Here is a 6,786-nt window from a genome sequence, read left to right as displayed (position 1 = left end):
AATCATATTTTTAACTTAATGATATAAAGTAAATTTTTGTTTTTAAATTCACACAACATAAATATAAAATTCAAAATTAATATTAAAAAAATCACACCAAACTTAAAATTTGAAATGCATAAAATTAAAAATTCATATTTTAAAAATTAAAAATTCACACCAGACTTAATTTAAAAATTCAAATATTTACAATTTTAAAAATATTGTTTTTACAAAGTTTACAATATTAATTTAAGATTTAAATATTTATTTTAAAAACATGGTAAAAATAAAATTAAAAAATCTTTTTGGCTTTTTTTTTCTTCTAACTTTAATCAATCAAATATTATCAAAAATATGCGCCCCTCTTTTCGGTAAAGTAATTTCGGTTCCAAGACCTAATTTAACTCATGACGAATTTTTGAAATATTTTGGGTTGATTGATTAAAGATATTTATACCTTAAGAATAAACGTTAAATTTCGCAGTGATGTAATAAATTTTTGAATGATATCAATAATTTCGGTCGCCAAACCTAATTTTATTCAATACCAATTTACCACTTTTTAGCGAACAAATTAGCGTTTATTATCAAAAGGTTAAAAATAAAAATAAAAATAAAAATAAAAATAAAAAAAAAACTATACAGACATACCTGTGAGATAGATTTCTTAGTTATATGATCTATCTCATTCATAAGATAGTCGGTTTAATTGGTTTTCCATGGCTACATAGGCGTAACCTCGAGCATTCAGTATCTTTTCTTCTAAACATATGAACGGTCCGTCTCTGCATAAAGTAACAAATTCGGTATTTGAATAGGTTTGATTATTTGAACATTTACCTCCATGTGACCATTTTCCGCATTTGTGACATCTTTCTAGGTGTCGTGCTCTTCTTTTCGCTGCGGATTTTGATTTTCCTTTACCAAATTGTAACTTATTATCTTCGCATCTGGATTCTTTTCTAACTCCGTCCATTCTTTCTCTGATTACTGATACTATTTCACTCGGGAGTATGTCATTATTACGTTTAGTGATCAAAGCGTGTAGCATTAGACCATGGTTTAGTTCACAGGCAGTCTTCATTTTGTAAAAACCTAAAAAAAATAAAAATTCAGAATGGGGGGGAGAAGACTAGTTCTTTAGGGTCTGCTAGGGAAAGACCATTCGGGTTCCATTTTCGAGAACTACACGAAAACAGACAATCTAACTCTAACAGAAATACATATTATCCTTTAAAGACTTGATTCTCCCCACACTTAGTTAGCTGTGGTGTCGAAATTGTGATTAACTTCGTTGTCGACTTCCATCGGACCATGTATGTAATGTTTAACTCTATGACCATTAACTTTAAATTCCATCCCATTTGAATTTATTAATTCTATCGTTCCGTATGGGAACACTCTTTTGACTATGAATGGTCCAGACCATCTTGATTTCAATTTTCAAGGAAATAGCTTGAATCGTGAATTGAAAAGAAGAACTCTGTCTCCTTCTTTAAATTCTTTTAAACTTCTGATTCTTTTATCATGCCATTTCTTCGTTCTTTCTTTATAGATTAACGAATTTTCGTATGCTTCATGTCTTAATTCTTCTAATTCGTTTAGTTGACTTAATCGTAGACGTCCGGCTTCATGTAAATCAAGATTACATGTCTTCAAAGCCCAAAATGCTTTGTGTTCAATTTCTACTGGAAGATGACATGCTTTTCCATAAACAAGTCTAAAAGGTGTGGTTCCAATTGGAGTTTTGTAGGCTGTTCTAAAAGCCCAGAGTGCATCCTCCAATTTAATGGACCATTCCTTCGGATTTGATCCTACAGTTTTCTCTAGAATACGTTTTAAAGCTCGGTTGGTATTTTCAACTTGTCCACTTGTTTGTGGATGATATGCGGTTGAGATTTTATGAGTTACTCCATAACTTTTAAGAACTTTCTCAAGTTGATTATTACAGAAATGAGTACCCCGATCACTTATTAAAGCTTTCGGTGTTCCAAACCTTGCAAAAAGACGTTTTAAAAAGTTGACTACAACTCGTGCATCGTTAGTTGGGAGAGCTTGTGCTTCTGCCCATTTAGATACATAATCAATGGCTACGAGTATATATAGATTATTATGAGATTTTGGAAATGGACCCATAAAGTCAATACCCCAAATGTCAAATACTTCACATACTTGGATGACATTTTGTGGCATTTCATCACGTTGACTTATTTTTCCGTCCCTTTGACAAGCATCACAGGATTTGCAAAGAAGGTGTGTGTCTTTGTAAATTGTAGACCAATAGAATCCAGCTTCATAAACTTTTCTAGCTGTTAGTTGAGGCCCATAATGCCCTCCTGTTGGTCCTGTGTGACCATGGTTTAAAATTTTACTAGCTTCATCTCTAAATACACATCGGCGTATTATTCCATCGGGACAACTTTTAAACAGATGTGGATCTTCCCAGAAATAGTGTTTTATATCACTGAAGAATTTCTTTCGTCTTTGGTACGATAATCCTTTTTCAAGGAATCCACAAACTAAGTAGTTTGCATAGTCTGCAAACCATGGGATTTCATTATAATCTATCTTCAATAGATATTCATCAGGAAAGTTGTCTTGTATGGCTGATTCATTTAGAACTTCTAATTCGGGATTTTCAAGACGAGAAAGATGATCAGCGGCGAGATTTTCTGCTCCTCTTTTATCTCGGATTTCAATATCAAACTCTTGTAAGAGTAAGATCCAACGGATTAATCTTGGTTTAGCATCTTGTTTTGAAAATAGGTATCTAAGAGCAGAATGGTCGGTATAGACCACCGTTTTTGCTAGAACGAGATATGATCGAAATTTGTCAAAAGCAAAGACAATAGTAAGGAGTTCTTTTTCAGTAGTTGTATAGTTCGTTTGTGCTCCTTGTAATGTCTTACTAGCATAATATATAGGTTGAAATCGTTTTTCAATCCTTTGTCCTAAAACGGCTCCCATTGCAAAATCACTTGCATCGCACATTAGTTCAAATGGTAGATTCCAATTTGGTGTTATCATGATCGGTGCATTAGTGAGTTTTTCTTTAAGAATATTAAAAGATTTGATACATTCATCTGAAAAGATGAATGGCGCATCCTTTTCTAGGAGTTTATTCATAGGAGTGGCAATTTTAGAAAAAATTTTTATGAAACGTCGGTAAAAACCGGCATGCCCTAGAAAACTCCTAACTCCTCTAACATTGGTGGGATGTGGAAGTTTAGCAATTACATCTACTTTAGCTCTATCCACTTCAATTCCTTCTTTTGAAATTTTATGTCCAAGAACGATGCCTTCTTTAACCATGAAATGGCATTTCTCCCAATTAAGTACTAGATTTGATTTTTCGCATCTAATTAGCATTCGTTCCAGATTAACTAGACATGATTTAAATGTATCACCGAAGACTGAAAAGTCATCCATGAATACTTCCATGCATTCTTCTAGCATGTCGTGAAAAATCGCCATCATGCATCTTTGAAAGGTTGCAGGGGCGTTACAAAGTCCAAATGGCATGCGTTTGTAAGCAAAAGTACCATAAGGGCACATGAATGTGGTTTTCTCTTGATCCTCGGGTGCTATTGGAATTTGAAAATATCCGGAAAATCCATCTAGAAAACAATAGTAACTATTTCCGGCTAATCTTTCCAACATTTGATCTATGAAAGGTAAGGGAAAGTGATCTTTTCTGGTGGCGTCATTTAATTTTCTATAATCAATACATACACGCCATCCTGTTACAGTCCTAGTAGGAATAAGCTCATTTTTTTCATTTGTAATGACAGTCATGTCACCCTTCTTAGGTACGCATTGAACTGGGCTTACCCATGGACTATCAGAGATTGGATAAATTAAACCTGCATCTAGCAGTTTAATAATCTCTTTCTTAACTACATCTTGCATATTAGGATTTAGTCTTCGTTGGCGTTGCACATACGTTTTATGACCTTCTTCCATAAGGATTTTATGTGTGCAATACGAAGGACTTATTCCTTTAATATCATGAATCTTCCATGCAATGGCTGGTTTATGAGCTTTCAACACAGAAATGAGTTGAGATTTTTCATCATTTGTGAGAGAAGACGATATTATTACAGGTAATTCAGATTCACCATGTAAATAAGCGTATTCCAAATGGGTTGGAAGTGGCTTTAACTCTAATATCGGCGGTTCTTCTATCGATGATTTATATCGATATCTGTCTTCTTCTTTTAGCATTTGAATTTCTTCTGTTGTTGGTTCATATCCATTAGCTATAAGTGTAGCTAACATTTCAGCTTCATCAATTGGTTCATTACCTTCTCCTAAAGAACATTCTCCTGTTCCTTGTAATTCTGGAAATTCTTCTAATAATTCTGCATGTGCATCTATAGTTTGAATATAATAACATGTATCATCTGCAGATTGTGGTTGTTGCATTGCTCTATCAACTGAAAAGGTAACACTCTCATCCTCTATACTTAGGGTCAGTTTCTTACCGAACACGTCTATCATTGCTTTAGCCGTGTTTAAGAATGGTCTTCCTAATATGAGAGGAACTTGAGAATCTTCTTCCATGTCTAAAACAACAAAATCTACTGGAAATACTAAAGTACCAACTTTAACTAGCATGTTCTCCATTATCCCTCTAGGATATTTTATTGATCTATCGGCTAGTTGTATGCTTATTCTTGTTGGTTTCAATTCTCCAAGGTCTAGTTTAGCGTATAGTGAATACGGCATTAGATTTATACTAGCACCTAAGTCTGCCAATGCTTCTATTGAACTAAGACTACCCAAAAAACATGGAATTGTGAAACTTCCTGGATCAGATAGTTTTTCTGGTATCTTATTCAACAGCACTGCTGAACAATTAGCATTCATAGTAACAGCCGAGAGTTCTTCCATTTTCTTTCTATTTGAGATTAGATCTTTCAAGAATTTAGCATATCTAGGCATTCCTGAAATCACATCAATGAAAGGAAGATTTACATTTATCTGTTTAAACATATCCAAGAATTTGGATTGCTCGGCTTCAAGTTTCTCTTTCTTCATTTTACTCGGGTAAGGAAGTGGTGGTTGATATGGTTTAACATAAGGTTTATCCTTAACTGTGTTATCTTCATTAACCTTTTCAACTACCGGTTCTTTTTCCTTATCTTGGTCAGGTTGTGGTTCTTGTGGAGTAGGAATAGTTTCATCAGAAGTTACAGGTATTTCAGGTGGTTTAAGTGTTGTACCACTTCTTGTGGTAATGGCTTTAACTGTTTCATTTCGGGGGTTAGCGTTTGTATCACTAGGTAGACTTTCCGGTTTTCTTTCACCTATTAACCTTGCTAGGTTACTTACTTCTTGTTCCAGATTTTGAATAGAAGCTTGTTGATTTCTAAATGCTTGAGCATTTTGTTCATTAGTTTTTTTTTTAGATGTGAAAAACTGCGTTTGAGTTTCAACTAGCTTCATCATCATATCTTCTAAATTCGGTTTTTTATCATCGGTTTGTTGTGGTGGTTTGTTTTGAAAATTAGGTCTTTGCTGATTGTAAGTATTATTGGATACTTGTTGATTGCTAGGACCTTGTTGGTTGTTGTATGGAATATTTCGGTTATAATTCTGGTTTTGATTGTAAATCGGTCTTGGCGGTTGATAATTATTCTGATAATTATTTCCAGGCCTTTGGTTTATGTATGAAATATTCTCTCTTTGTTCCATTGTTAATTCAATACTGAGACAATCTTTTGTCAAATGTGGTCCTCCACACTGCTCACAACTAATTCGTATTGAGTGAACATCCTTAGTCATCTTTTCCATTCGTCTCTCCACAGCATCTATCTTTGCGGAAATGGAATCTAAGTCATGACTAGAATCGGCTCTAGCTGCTTTAGATGATCTAATGATATCTTTTTCTTGGTGCCACTCATGTGAGTGGGAAGCAGTGTTATCAATAATTTTGTAAGCATCAGTTTCGGTTTTCTTCATAATAGAACCACCAGCTGCTATATCTATGTCTTTCCTTGTAGTGATGTCGCATCCTTGGTAGAATATTTGTACTATTTGACAGGTGTCTAAATCATGTTGCGGACATCCTCTTAATAACTTTCCATATCTTGTCCACGCCTCATATAGAGTTTCATTTGGTTTCTGTGTAAATGTAACAATTTCTGCTTGAAGTCTTACGGCTTTAGATGCAGGAAAGAATTGTTTAAGAAATTTGTCAATTAAAACGTCCCATGTATCGATCGCCCCTTCAGGTAACGATTCCAACCAATCTTTGGCTTCTCCCTTTAAAGTCCAGGGAAATAACATGAGATATATCTGTTCATCCTCCACTTCTCGGATTTTAAATAGTGTGCAGATCCTATTAAAGGTACGTAAATGTTCATTTGGATCTTCCTTCGGCGCACCACTAAATTGGCATTGATTAGTCACCATGTGTAGAATTTGTCCTTTGATTTCATAATCTGGCGCATTAATGTCTGGATGAGTAATTGCGTGACCTTGGCCAGTGCGTTTAGCTCTCATTCGGTCTTCCATACTTAAAGGTTCCAGATTCTCCATAATTGAATTTGTTGAATCAGTATCACTAAATGATTCTGATTTAATGGTTCGTTCCTCAACAATCTCTGTTTGAATGATTGGTGGCTCCGGAGGAAAGTTTAGTGGTTCAGGATCTACGAACCGTTCCTGAATATTTTCCGGATTCTCAATTGTGAGATCGGGTTCAAAAAATGGATTATCGGAAATTTGAACTGAAGTAGTTGGTCGACTGGATGACGATTCTAAAGAAAAATCAACGGCGGTTATATTTGCTAAATGTCT

This window comes from Rutidosis leptorrhynchoides, chromosome 10 (genome assembly GCF_046630445.1).
Source record: "Rutidosis leptorrhynchoides isolate AG116_Rl617_1_P2 chromosome 10, CSIRO_AGI_Rlap_v1, whole genome shotgun sequence".
Lineage (NCBI taxonomy): Eukaryota > Viridiplantae > Streptophyta > Magnoliopsida > Asterales > Asteraceae > Rutidosis > Rutidosis leptorrhynchoides.
The sequence above is the reverse complement of the archived record's forward strand: the minus strand, read 5'-3'. Positions refer to the sequence as shown.